Source organism: Phyllobates terribilis, unplaced genomic scaffold (genome assembly GCF_046119375.1).
Source record: "Phyllobates terribilis strain yellow unplaced genomic scaffold, ASM4611937v1 Scaffold_1__5_contigs__length_1240528914, whole genome shotgun sequence".
NCBI classification, from domain to species: domain Eukaryota; kingdom Metazoa; phylum Chordata; class Amphibia; order Anura; family Dendrobatidae; genus Phyllobates; species Phyllobates terribilis.
Window position 1 is genome coordinate 508261010 of NW_027362761.1, and position 12768 is coordinate 508273777.

A 12768-nucleotide genomic window follows, 5' to 3' on the forward strand; every position below is an offset into this window, starting at 1 on the left:
AATTTAGTACTCCGGGACTAAACATATTTTAGAAAAACATAACAAGATATAACAATAACAATAAAGAAACACATAAAGGTGGTCACGGCATGTCCGTAACCGGGTGCAGTCTTTGAAGAAAGCAAGGTGTCCATTTCACCAAAACAGGGAGACGTAACCAGGTAGGGGTCTGTCCTGCCCCGAGTCATTAACAGTCTTTAGTCCGTCCTGGGTTACGCTCCAACTATGTACAAAGGATTCCCGGTAAATCCACCAAGGACTCCTAAAAATAACTAGAAGCACATAATTATACACAAGCAACAATAAACAGGTAACCACAAATAAAACAATTTATACACTTCAAATCCTCCAACGTGCGGGTAACTGGCCCCTAGTGGCCCTAGTGGACCTACGGAGCTGACTGTCTGGCCCTGAACTACAGGGTGTAGGAGCTGTTAAGGGTAAACTGGGCAGCGGTCTACGGGCCCTTTGGCTCACTAGGGATATGGCAGGCTCACTGCAAGCAGAGGGTTGATCCTCCTGGTCTGCTGGTGTGGGGTCTTCTGCCTCCTGGACCGGCTGTTCTTCCAGCTCTACCTGTTGCTCCGTAGGTGCTTGGGATGCTGGTTGGAGGAAGGTGAGTACGGGTACCACAACTGCACCATTGACTTGAGTCCAAGACTGAGGGAAGTCTCCGAGCACAGTACTAACCATATCTTCCCTTTCCTCTACGGGTCGATGGTCTTCTTGTTCCTCTTCAGGGTTCCGTAGCTGTTCAGGACACTTCTTCAGGTGATCCCGGGATACAATGGCTGTGGTCTCCCCTCCGTCTTTACTGATGGTACAGACCTTCGGGTTGTCGTGGCTTGAGGGCAGTACGGTGTACGGGTCCTTCTCCCACTGGTCGTCCAACTTGTGGAGCCGTCTTTTTCTCTTCAAGACCTGCTCTCCGGGTACCAGGGGAACAGCGGGAGCATACTGGTTGTAAGTTTTCTCTTGTCTTTCCCTAGCCTGACAGAGACTTCGCTCCACGCTCTCCTGTACTCTCCGGTACTGCTGCTGCCTCTCTGTGTCCCAGTCTGCTTCTGGTGAAGTGTCCTCGGGTGTCAGGACTCCCATTTCCAGGTCAACAGGTAACTTACCAGGTCTCGCCCTCATTAGGTAAGCCGGGGTACAGTTGGTGGAACCTACCGGGATGTGGTTGTATAGGTCCACCAGATCGGGCAGCTTCTCAGGCCACAGACTGCGTTCTTCCAGGGGCAACGTTTTCAGAAGATCCATTACCACCTGGTTCATTTTCTCACAAAGTCCATTAGTTTGCGGATGATAGGGTGTCGTCCTTATCTTCCGGCAGACATACAGAGTGCAGAATTCTTGGAAGACCTCCGCTTCAAAGGCAGGTCCCTGGTCTGTCAACACTTGGTCCGGGTACCCGTCTGGACGGCAGAAATGCTGCTGGAAGGCTCTAGCTGCTGTTCGAGCTGTTAAGTCCTTGACGGGGATGACAACCAAGAACCGGGAGTAGTGATCCACGATGGTTAGTGCGTAGACGTAGCCACTTCTGCTTGGGGTCAGTTTTACATGATCCAAGGCTACCAGTTCCAACGGCTGCCGGGTGACGATGGGCTGCAGGGGAGTCTTCTGGCTGGCACGGTCCTTCCTTCTTAGGTTGCACGGGCCACAGTCTCTGCACCACCTCTCGATGGTTCCCCTCATGCCTACCCAGTGGAACCGCTCGCGCAGCAGGAACTCCAGCTTCTTCCATCAGAAGTGTCCAGCCCCGTCGTGGTATCCCTCCATCACCATGGCTGCGTCTCTTCGTGGCACCACTACTTGCCAGATTAGTTCATGCGTCCGGGAGTTAACCATTCTGCGGCACAACTTCCCCTTGTAAAGGAACAGTCGACTCTTCTCAGCCCACAGTTGCTTGGCTTCCTCCGGAGCGTCTGGGTCAAGGCGAGCCTCTGGCCGAGTCAGCATCTCCTTCACCAGTCGGACGGCAGGGTCACTGTCTTGCGTTTCCTCCCAGTTGTAGTGAGGCAAGGGGTTAAACGTAGCGGCTTGCTTACTCCTTACCCGGTGGGAATACTGGATAGTCCCATGCCGGTGGAACGCGGGGAGTTCGACTTCTTCCAGTCCCTCTGGATCTTCTCCTCCGTCCGGTAGGTTTGGCATCCTGGTCAGGGCGTCCGCGTTGATATTGGAGCGTCCTGCCCGGTATTTGATGGTGAACTCGTAGTTGGACAGGCGGGCCATCCATCTCTGCTCTAGGGCACCGAGTCTTGCCGTGTCCAGGTGTGTCAACGGGTTGTTATCCGTGTACACGACGAACCGGGAAGAAGCGAGGTAGTGCTTAAAGCGTTCGGTGACTGCCCACACCACTGCCAGGAACTCTAGCTTAAATGAGCTGTAGTTCTCAGGGTTTCTCTCGGTGGGTCGCAGTTTTCGGCTGGCGTAAGCGATTACTCGTTCTTTCCCCTGCTGGATCTGGGATAGCACGGCTCCTAGTCCGATGTTACTTGCGTCGGTGTAGAGGATAAAGGGCTGGCTGTAATCCGGGTACGCCAGGATTTCATCCCCCGTGAGGGCCATCTTCAGCTGGCGGAAGGACTCCTCTTCCAACTTCTCCCATCTGAAGGGCAGCTTCTGGTTCTTGGCCTTCCGGGACTGGCCTATCAGGAGGTCCTGCATAGGAGCTGCCTTTTTGGTGAAACCGGGGATGAACCTGCGGTAGTAGCCTACCAACCCGAGGAACTGCCGCACTTCCTTTACACTGGAGGGACTTGGCCATTCCTTAATTGCGGTGATCTTATCAGGGTCGGGAGCCACTCCGTCAGCGCTCACCACGTGTCCCAGGTACTGCACCTTTGGTTTCAGGAGGTGACACTTGGAGGGTTTCACCTTTAGGCCGTAGCTTGCCAAAGCTTCGAACACTTCCGCCAGGTGTTTCAGGTGGTCCTCATAAGTCTTAGAATATACGATGACATCGTCCAGGTACAACAGGACCGTCTCGAAGTTTCTATGGCCCAGACAGCACTCCATTAATCGTTGGAAGGTTCCTGGTGCGTTGCAGAGTCCGAACGGCATGCAGGTAAACTCGCTAAGTCCCATCGGGGTGGTGAATGCGGTCTTCTCCCGGTCCGCCTCTGCTACAGGAACCTGCCAGTACCCACTAGTGAGATCCAAGGTAGAGAAGAAGTTAGCAGATCTTAAAGCAGCCAAAGACTCCTCTATCCTTGGTAAGGGGTACGCATCCTTGTGTGTGATACGGTTGATTTTCCGGTAATCTACACACATCCTCATGGTGTTGTCTTTCTTTTTGACTAAGACTAGTGGAGCTGCCCAGGGGCTACAGCTATCCCTGATCACCCCAGCCTCCTTCATGTCTCTAAGCATCCCCTTGGCGTGTTGGTAGTGTGCAGGGGGTACGGGTCGATACCTCTCTTTTATGGGAGGATGGTCTGCCGTGGGGATGTGGTGTTCTACCCCCTTGACTCGCCCGAAGTCTAACGGGTGTTTACTAAACACTCTCTCGTACTCTTGAACCACCCGATAGACTCCCTGTTTCTGATGTGAGGGAGTGGAGTCAGTACCCAAATGTAGTTGCTGTCACCAGTCCTCCATTGTTTTCTTAGAGCCGTTACCTTCCTCCGGGTGAGATGGAGGCAAGGGTTCCACAGATTGTATAGCATTTTGGTTAATGGTATATAATTTGGCTAGCGTGGCATACCGGGGCAGGTACACTTCCCTCTTCCCGATATTGATTATGCGAACGGGCACCCTCCCATGGCGTACATTAACCACCCCCCGTGCTGTCAAGATGGTGGGCCTACTGTCTGAGTAAACTGGTTCTACCATTGCCTGGTAATCTCTACCTCTCAGACCAATAGCTGCCCGGCACCAAATCATCATTTCACTTTTTGGGGGCATGGCAGTAGGGAAAGGGTCACACATTCTCACGCTACCAATCTCACCGCCGGAGAGTTCCACCTGTTGCCGTCGCATCAGTGCCCGGATCTCTTTTTGGAGCACTCGCTGCTCGCCGGAGCTGGCGTTCTTGGCAACCTGCTGTAAAAGGAAAATCACCTCTGCAAGACAATTTTCAATTACATTAGTTCCTATAGTTATCTTTGGGTGACTCTCGTGTTTGTCAATGTCTACAATGATCAGTCCCTGTGCTGCCAGTTCAACTCTACCAATTTTAATGGTCACCTCTTTAAATCCGATCTGTGGCACGGGCTGACCATTGCTGGCGATGATACTCAAGTCGTCGTCAGGGTAGCGGGTAATATCCGAGTCATTCCAGTACTGCTTGAAGAGCACGTACGGGATGGTGGTGACCTGTGACCCGGTGTCCAGTAGGGCACTCATAGGAATGCCATCCAGTACCACAGGCAAGACTGGACGTCCTCCCACATATTTGTCGCGCCAGTTCGATGGGCCTGATGATCTTTTTCCTAGGGGTTGGCCCTCTACCCTAGGTTGTGCCAGTTTAAAGGACAGTACCTTGCCATATGTCCGGGTTGATTACAGCGGCGGCAGATGGGTCGTCCGTCCTCGTTGTATCGGTCGCTGGGTCTTCCTCTGGCCGGTGGGGTCCTCCTTGGTCGACGCCACGGGATGTCCTCCGGTCCGGATGCCAGCTGGATCTTCCCTGGAGTGGAAACCTGTAAAGACTGCACAGTTCGGGTTAGCGCAGCAACGCTTTTAGCTAGCTCTTGGACCTGATGGTGCAGGTCTGGAGCCGAGTCATTGTTCAAAGCCTGCGCATCAGCTCCCACAGGCCCTGCCGACAAGGGCGCCGCCTCCTGGTGGTAGGTGGTAGTGGGGCGTCTGTGGGTCACAACGCCACCTGGTGCCGGTTCTCGGAGCACCCGGATGGCTCTGTCCTTGAACTGTGCAAATCCCAGATGAGGGTCCTGTAAGGCCATTGCCCGCAACTGGGTTCGGTGGGCATTGCAATATAAACCCTCTATAAATTGTTCAGTTAACAGCCTGTCCTCGTCTCCCACGCCGTCAGGGTCGGCCTGCTTAATGGCTCTCAGGGCCTCTTGTAGGTTCAGGGCATAGTCCCTTATACTCTCATGTGCCCGCTGTTTGCACCCGTAGAATCTAAGCTTGATCTCGGCTGAGGTGCGGGTATCAAAGGTGTCCCTCAGCCGGGTTAGTATCCCTGCGACAGTCCCCCCCCCAGGTGGCCAGGACTTTACCTCCCTTTTGGCTGCCCCGGTTAATTGGGCCACCAGGATGCTTACTTTTTGCTCTTCTGTGAGGGGGTACACCTGGAAGAGGCTATCCAGTTTTTCTCTAAAGTCCTGCAGGGTATGTGACTCCCCTGAGTACTGGGGTAGCCAGGCTGCCCCCGGGATATAGGGCATGGTGAAAGGCATGACCGCAACAGCGGTGGCGCTGGCGGGGGTTGGAGCGGTGAAGCTCTCCTCCGTATCCGACATCCTTCTCCCCCCTAGTGGACCGTGGCCTACCTTGCGATGATCCTCTTCCGTAGGCCGCGGCTCCGCAGTGGATCGTCAGGGTTGAGGACCTTCCGTCGCGCTCCTGTGACGTCGGCGTCTGCTGGGCTCCTTCCAGAACCTTACGCAACGTCCGGACGTGAGGCGGGGCTTCAGTTCTCGCGCGTTTTCGGAGTCCACGCCCCTCTTCTTCCCGCGCGGCGTCCTCAAGATGGCGTCCAATGGCGGGAAAACTCCACGGATGGCGGGAAGAAGGCCGAAGATGGCGCCGGATGGCGGGAAAACTCCACCGATGGCGGGAAGAAAGCGGAAGATGGCGCCGGATGGCGGGAATCTTCACCACGGGTAAGTTTTCACAGTCTTTTTCAGGCACGCAGTACCCGGTGGTTGCGGGCACGAGATCCTGCCGACTACGCCAAAAGTTGACGCGCCCCTGGGCCTGTGTCGCACTGCGTTGCGCACGCGGGAGCTTACCCGGAGCCGGATCTGTTGAGGGTTGTAGTCTCGTGGCGGTGATCCGGTCCGTGCCCAGGGAGTCAGACTAAGTGGCGCTGTTTTAGCGTTAGATGTTGGACGACTACGCCACCCGTTGAGTGCAGCCAGGGAGCTGCTGCTGCAGGGCAGACCGCTGAGGCCGGTGGTAGGATTGTGCAGCGTGATAGTATAACCCCCAACGGGAGGGGTATGGCCTCAGGGCAGCCGACGTGGATGATGGGGGTAGCAGGAACCACTCGGAGACGGTACTGTGTAGTTCAGGGTCTTTACTGGTGACAAAGATAGACCCTCCCGGAGTACTGGCTAGCGATTGGGGCCTGGTCAGTCCTTGAGCAGATGGGATCTCCCCTGGCCAGGCGGAGTTGTAGGCCTCCCAAACTAACGATACTCTTCTGGCTACCTTGCTAGAGGCGGGTATAAGTAGCCCACGTCCCTCAGTGTACCGTGTGGTGCTCACCCGTATGGCCGGTGACTCGGGGCCTTCGGGTTTCTGGGCCAGAGGACCTGCAATCCCCTGCCGGTCGGTTTCTGCTGCTGGATAGGAGTTAGTCCCCACAGCCTCGGACTCCGGGTCCGGTGATAACTTCTCAGTCAGGGCGAGCTCTGCAGCTGCCAGCCCCTGACTCCTTGTAACACTGCTCCCACAGAGCTCCTGTTGTTTCTTCCTATATTTGCTTCTTTTCTCTGCTTCTTCTCTACTCACTCACCCTGCCTCAGCCCTAGGTTTATATAGGGGAAGTTCTTCCCCTCCCAGGACTGGGCAGGAGGTGTGGCATGCATAGGATCCCTGACCAAGAGACCTCCCACCTGCTCTCAGACATAACATTGCTGTTACTGTGGAAAACCAGACCCCTGGGGTGCCACACCTACATATAATAAACTAGCATCCTTTAGTGCCTTTCATGTTCCACTAAAGGGTGTTTAGCTTTATTTAACCTATTAAATAAATACATTATTTATAAAAAAACGACGTCGGGTCCCTCATCTATATATATAATCGTCTAATTCTGTCTGTTTGTCTGTAATGGAAATCCCGCATCGCTGATTTGTCGCGCCAGCCGCCCGTGACCAATCAGCGACAGGCGCAGTCCGGCCGCGAATTGGCGCGGGATTTGAACCACGCTTCGCTGATTTGTCGTGCCCGGCCGGCCGCAACCAATCAGCTATATTGGCGCGGCTACTTTAAATTAACCCCCCAATGTATCCCCCCGGGGTCCCTAATGAATTTCGTAAATACCTCATGTTGCCATTTCGTAAATACCTCATGTTGCCAATACTGCCTGTGCGCGGCGCTGTCGCTGACCACGCACAATGAATGGGCGCGTGGTGGATGCCAGGTGTGACGCGATGGGGGATAACCCCGCCCACAACCTGTCACTCACCATGGAACGCGGAACAGCAGACCCCTGGCTGCAGCCGCAAATAGTCGTGACGTAAGCGGAAGCAAGAGCTGGCTGCAGCCGGGGGTCACGTGCTGCCTGTGTACGGTCAGCGATAGGCAGTATTGGCAACATTAGGGGCCCCAGGTGGATACATTGGGGGGTTAATTTAAAGTAGTGGAAAACCCCTTTAAACCCCGCTTCGCTAATTGGTCACGCCCGACCGCGACCAATCAGCGATATTGGTGAGCAATTTAAACCCCGCTTAGTGGATTGGTCGAGCCCGGCCGGCCGCGATCAATCAGAGATATTGGTGCGGAATTTAACCCCCAGCCACAGCATGACGTAGTTCACTCACGTTTACTGGACAAGTTCTGTCAGTCACAGTGTGATGTAGTTCAGTCACGTTTACTGAACACGTTCTGTCAGTCACAGCGCGCTGAACAGATAATTCTTTACTGTACGCTATCACGATTTACGCGTCCTGTCTTCCAATGCGTCGTAAGCGAAAATACGCCAATGAGAATGACAGAATAAACTACACACACATCATAGAATACCCGATGCGTTAGAATCGGGCCTCCATCTAGTATTTTTAATAAGTAGCTAAGAGAAAGCAGACAGCTGCTTATATTATCAGACTGGGAAGGGCCCAATAACCATGGAGCTTCCCATACTATTAATATCAGCTCACAGCTGTCTACTACTACTTAGCCTTTACTGGTTATGAAAAAGGGGGGAGTCTAAAAAATGACGTGGGGTCCCCCCTATTTTTACTAACAAGCAAAGTCTAAGCAGACAGCTGCGGCCTGATATTAATAGGCTGGGAAGGTCCATGGATATTGGCCCCTTTCCAGGCTAATAAGACCAGCCCTCAGCCGCCCCAGAAATGGCACATCCATTAGATACACCAATTCTGGGGCTTAGCCTAGGCTCTTCCCAATTGCCTTGGTGTGTTGGCAATGAGATTGTGGGGTTGATGTCAGCAGCTGTCGTTAACATCAAGCCCTGGGGTTGGTAATGGAGATGTGCCAAAAGAAATAAACACACAGAAAAGTTCTTTATTTGTAAAAATCACTCCTCAACAATTCCTATCTTTCACCCATTTATTTGGAAAAAAATCCACATCAGTCCGCCGTAATCCCCATGGAGGTCCCACGACGATCCCTGTCTTCTTCGTCCAGTGTATCGAGCCTCTTTGAGAGAACAAAGCTTCATAGACTGGAGCAGCAGGCAATGTCAGTTGTCACGCTGTGCTCCGCGAGAACATGGCTGCTGTGACAAGCAGTGATGTCAGTAAGGTTACCGCAGTTCACAGCCTTTCTGACATCACTGACAACCTTACTGACAATCTTTCTGACATCACTGCTCGCAGCGTGAGAACCGGTAGTAAGTGCTGCGAGAGGTGACGTCAGTAAGGTTACAGCAGTTCACAGCCGCTGGATCACACAGAGGGCAGAGAGTAACGTTACCACGCATCATTCTGGCTCTCGCGCTGTGCAGAGTGATACCTGGCAGCTGTGAACTGCGGTAACTTTACTGACATCACTGGTCGTCACAGCAGCTGGGTTCTTGCGGAGCGCAGCATGAGAATTGGCATTGACTGCTGCTTTAGTCTATGGAGATTCATTCTCTGAACAGGGCTCCATACACTGGACGAAGAAGACAGGGATCGTCGTGTGACCTCCATTTTTAGTTTACGGCAGACAAATGTGGATTATTATTATTTAATTTAATAAATGGGTAAAAGAGGGAAATTGTCAGGTAGTGATTTTTACAAATAAAGGACTTTTCTGTGTGTATTTCTTTTGACTGCGGGGTTAGTAATGGGGGTGTCTGACAGACCTCTCTCCACTACTAACCCCAGGGATTGATCTCATCGACAGCTGCTGACATAAACTGCACAAACCCAATACCCCGATTTCCACTGCACCATGGCACTCGTTGGGAAGAGCCAAGGCTAAGCGCCAGAAATCTGGGGTGGCTGATGCCTGGTCTTATTAGGCTGTGAAGGGACCAATATCCATGGACCTTCTGAGCCTATTAATATCAGCCCGCAGCTGTCTGCTTTGCCTTTGCTGGCTATTAAAAATAGGGGGGGGCCCTAAAAAAAGACGTGGGGTCCCCCCTATTTTTTTTTAATAACCAGTAAAGGCTAAGCAGACAGCTGTGAGCTGATATTAATAGGCTGGGAAGCTCCATGGTTATTGGGCCCTTCCCGGCATAATAAGACCAGTTCACAGCTGTCTGCTTTTCCTTGGCTGGTTATTAAAAATAGGGGGGACAGCACTCCATTTTTTTCAATCATTTATTATCTAAATACATCTCCAGTAAACACACACGGCACTAATTATGTATCAAAAGGACATTTATCTAGCTATCTATATCTGTATATAAGAGCTCTAAATTACATAGAGAATTACAGTATATAAAAGATGATGTTAAAATTGCATTGCACACGGATTGCACACGCATTTTATACACATTCTAGTTGAGAAGAATCGCATTGTAATTGCATGAAACTCATCCTACTTTTCTGGATCAACATTGGACCAATTTTTTTATATGCTAGTGTGACTCCATCCTTAACCTGTAGACATGGGTTTAATCTGCAGGTTAATAGCGCTCTAAAGCTGCCCGGCACCTGCACTGAGAGCCCCGTTGCCAGGAGGAAATTAACTTTATTCCCCCCCGCAAGGCCCAGCTTTCAGTCATAGGGATGGGTTGACATGGCTTCAGTCACCGCTCAGGGCATAGTAAGCAGTGTCTGGAACCGCACGCCGGCTGTGACTGACAGCCGGCTCTAATGCTGGGTTGACCATCAGTCAGTGCCCGGGGCGTGGTTACTGAAATTGCACTGGCCCACCCAAATGACTGAAAGCCCGAGACTGCAGGAATAAAGTTAATTTTTCCCCCTGCTCATAGTGCAGGTGCCGACCAGCTTCAGAATGCTATTAACCTAGAGATTAACCCCATACCAGCAGGTTAAATGCTTTTTTTAAAATGATAAAATTATAAAACCACAAAATTCTGTTTAAGGATGAACATACATGACAGGTTCCCTTTAATGAATAATTACAATGGGAAACTCCTTTTGTCATTATACTGAAATATTCATTATGTCCTATGTAATAAACTCACTAACAATGCAGCCTGTTTTTAGAGGAAATGGATAAAGCAAAAAGAGAATAACTGGTTGTCCAGTAAATGCAGTAACTACACGGGTGATAGTTTTCATTGGCGCATAGTTTGACATAGACTCTACTACTTGTGAATTACAATATTAGGTATAGTCCGGATAAGGGTGCTTTCACATTGCGTTTTGGCACCCATTCAGTGGCTCCATTGGGGCTTACAGCTGAACCCCCCCAAAACGGGATTCAAACTCATGCGCCGACGGGGCCATAGACTATAATGGTGCCGAGAGAGCGAATTTGCCGACAGAGCAAAAGGTTCCCTAGAGGTTTCCTCCATGGGTTTTTTTTCCTCTCCTGAGGTTGTGAGTCGGAGGTTTGCCAAATTTAGTCCCCTTAATGTTTTTGCAGGGGCATCTACTTTATAAGTTTACCAAAGTGAAATAGGTGTTTCATTTATAAAAAAAAATGGCTAAAAAGTGTCATATGTGGCTTGGAATTTATAACCTGTCACAGCTTTGCGGTTTAGGAGTCAGGTGGAAGTTGCAGACAAGTTAAGGTGGACTCATTTTAACTAATAGAGGATGTAAAACCTCATGGTGGTGAAGAGGCTCGGCTTTGGTGGTTAGCCTGAAGGATGTCGTAATGGTAACGTCTATCAGGGATGGGCACGTTGATTAATCACAGGAGTGAGGATAATATGGTCATTGGTGCCCTGAAAGTTTACTGGCTCTGCTTGAATGGCAAGCCAGTGCGTGCCGCCCCTTTATGGCTGTCTGTCCTGGTGCTGTATGTCAGACAGCTGGGGATATCACAGTACTGGTGAATCCCAATGTTCTAGTGTGTCACCCTGGCCTGGATGCCACAAGTGTAATTAAAGCTGTGTCTGAGAGCAAGGGGAAGGTTCTCTAGTCAGGGGAACATTAGCATGCAATGCCTCCTTTCTCAGGCCAGTAGGGGGAGCTGGCTGCCCCTATAAAAGCTGGTACTGGGGGCAGGGTTAGGGAGAACTTGATGACCTGTCTCAGCACTGAGACGTGTCCCAGAGTGGAGCAGGGACAGAAAGTTGATTGCACCTAAGAGGAAGTGTGGCAGGAGGAGAGCCACAAGCCAGAGACAATAGGCGAAGAGAGCCTGTCTTGGCAGATAACAGACTTAATCTACCAGACTTTGGTGTCTGAGGCTGGAAGGATTCCACATCCCCCAGCAGAGAACCAGTCCGCAAGGGACTGTATATTCCTTGGCCTAAGAAGCCTGGAGGCCCTGCCACAACAGAAGGGACCAGCAAAGTCGTACAAGGCTGGGAGCAGAAAGGAACCCACGTCGCAGGCCATACAGGCGAGAATACACGGAAAGCTTTGAAACGTGGGCTGTTACCCTATAACGAGGAGATAGCCAGAAGGAGCGCAGAAAGCACGGTAGGCCTACACCCTCACCCTGACCAGGGCCAATTTCCCCGTTGCTCTCAGACATCCAGGTCCCCTCCTAGCTGGGACTGTTTATGGGTCAGTTTACCTGTTTCAGTAAAGACCCTGGACTGCAACTTGTTGTCTGTGTGCTCCTTGCTCCTCCAGCACTATCAGCACCGGGACTCTCACTACCATCACTCCCACCATCCACTACACTGCCCTGGGGCCGCACTCTTCCCGTGGGGAGTCACACCATCCCAGCTGCATATATCATCAGCCCCAGCGGTCTGCCCTGCAGCGGCGGTTCCTGATGACCGCAAATCCACGGGTGGCGTAGTCGTACAAAACCAACAGCACATAACAGACTACCACTGGCCTGACCACCCTGAGCCACGGAACCGGGTTGCCACTACTACTCCCATCGTTCCCCCACTGCCCGGATCCGAGTGCCCCACGGCCCAGGGGGCGAGTCACTAGCACTTCACCTGACTCCTTGATTATTTTACTCCTGTGATTTAAATAAAGCTTTGGCCATTTTGACGACCAAAATAATGTGTTTTGTGTATTTATTCCAGTGTCTAGGTTTACTGTAGTTATGGCTATTTTAAGGTGAAGTGGGGGCCGCTCCCATATCTAAAAGTCATGAGTCAGATACCTCATTCATCAGTAATATTTTCACCTTATTTTATATGGGCTTAGGGCGAATTCAGACATCCGTGAAAAACAGTCTATATATAGAGTGTGATGCATGGACTTGCCTGGGGTCTCCTGACCCGAAATCAACAGCCTCATGTATGAATGGTCCATGTTTCCTAGAAGTCTTAATTCACCCTAACAACAACATTTAAAGAACTTGCATTCCCTACAGATGCTATTGAAGGGATCTCCCACTTGAGAACCC

General features: G+C 51.4%; 1 protein-coding gene across 1 annotated transcript in view; it reads right to left on the bottom strand.

Moving 5' to 3' along the window:
* Nucleotides 1-12768, bottom strand: part of RNF180 (ring finger protein 180) — a 113486-nt gene that overhangs the window by 80850 nt on the left and 19868 nt on the right. The gene's annotated exons all lie outside the window — the stretch shown is intronic.